The 1736-nt window shown below is 30.9% G+C and overlaps 1 pseudogene; it reads left to right on the forward strand.

Moving 5' to 3' along the window:
* The first annotated feature begins 1391 nt into the window (after positions 1-1391).
* Positions 1392-1503, forward strand: LOC142325865 (U4 spliceosomal RNA; annotated as a pseudogene).
* Positions 1504-1736: the final 233 nt, after the last annotated feature.

The following is a 1736-nucleotide window of genomic DNA, read 5'->3' on the forward strand; positions in this document are numbered from 1 at the left end:
AAATTAAATGATCAAACTGATCGATTCATTTGGGCCTTATATAAGTCTATGAAAATATTTTTAAAAAAGTCTGGGTTATTAAAATCTCTGAAAATAAATTTTATTTGTATGACAACAAATATCGGAAAGCTAGGTTTGTGGTTAAACTCTCCAGTAATTAATTAAAGTTTCTGTTTTACTTTCATCAGTAGTTAATATGTTTGAGCATATTTCATCCTGCGGTTTTATCCTTTGATATTTTATGAAAATAAATTCCCTGAATAACTTTTAATATAATTTATAATAAATAGATTATATTTCATATATCCAAATTTGTTATATTTTTAATAAAGAGAGAATTATGAAGAATATGCATCGTAACAATCTGACATTTTTTATTTTGAAGCTATGTTTTGATATTAATAATTTCAGTAAAATGGAATAAACTAAAATAAATTGAATGAGATAAACTCTCCACGGGGTCCTATCCCAGTATAAATCTAAATTTAAAAAATATAGAAATTCTACGTACTAATACTACGTACTAAATTCTACATAACTAATAATAAATTAAATGTAATTTATGTAAAATCTTTAAAATTTAAAGATTTAAATTAGAGTTAAAAAATAATATTGACTCTTCAGATTTCTTTCTTCATTTCTGTTGCTGTTATTACTGTGGATTTAAGCAAAATGATTTTAATGTTTGTCGATTGTTTCTTTGACTTACAAAGCCTCACTTTATCAAAGGAACAAGGAAAATCTAAAAAAAGGTTAACCAAAAATTAAAAATGTTCCTTAACTTTTTCGAAAGATATATGCTAATTATTTGTTTAAATTTGGCATTTCTTAATTTTAGTAACATACACAAAAAAGACCGCATAAATATTAAACACATGTTGATGTAGAATTTATAAATAAATCTATGCTATCATATAAAGACGAAGAGGGTTTTTTTTTTTTGCTCGGGATAAACAAAAAACTACTTGATCAATCGTAACAAAAGTTTTACCCGAATTTGTAAATTAAAATATTCTTTAATGAAAAAAATAAAATAATCCCGTACTTCATTTCTATATTTCTGTCTTCATGGCAAAAAAATAAGTTATTTATTTTTTGTCGTCAAAGATATGTGTACTTTACAATAAATAGTATTATTCTGCCTTTTGTAATTTTACAGGTTTCTATAAATTCTTCTGTTTTTGTTTTGTTTAAAATCCGGGTCCACCGTTAGATATTGCTTCAGTGGATAAGATGAATGATTTGTAGCGTGTATGAAAATGCCATGTCTGACCTGGTTCGAATCCCGGTCAGGCATGGCATTTTCACACATGCTGCAAATCATTCATCTCATCCTCTGAAGCAATACCTAACGGTGGACCCGGACGTTAAACAAAAAAAAAAAAAAAAAAAACTTTGCTCATTGGTGATATCGTAACCAATGAAGTTCATCTGAGGTGCGATTTTTGCTAGTTGAAAACGTTTTCTATAAGACCTGAATACTTCCGTTGTTACTTATCAGTATTATTCTCACAAACATGAGGATAACGAACAGTGCGGGTGTTGAGGGGGGTGGAGCCTTCTGGGTAGAATGGAATGGCGTCCGAAGCGAGTTCTGCGTATCCAAGTTGCCTTCCCCCTGGAAAATTGGGAATGGCGAGCAAAGCGAGCTCTACGGCTATGAGGTGGGTGTCTTGACCTCGGGTGTCCCCGAAGAGCCCCTGAGTTGGCTCCGGGATTCGCCTGGGCCCTGAGGG

Source organism: Lycorma delicatula, chromosome 5, assembly GCF_047948215.1.
Source record: "Lycorma delicatula isolate Av1 chromosome 5, ASM4794821v1, whole genome shotgun sequence".
Lineage (NCBI taxonomy): Eukaryota > Metazoa > Arthropoda > Insecta > Hemiptera > Fulgoridae > Lycorma > Lycorma delicatula.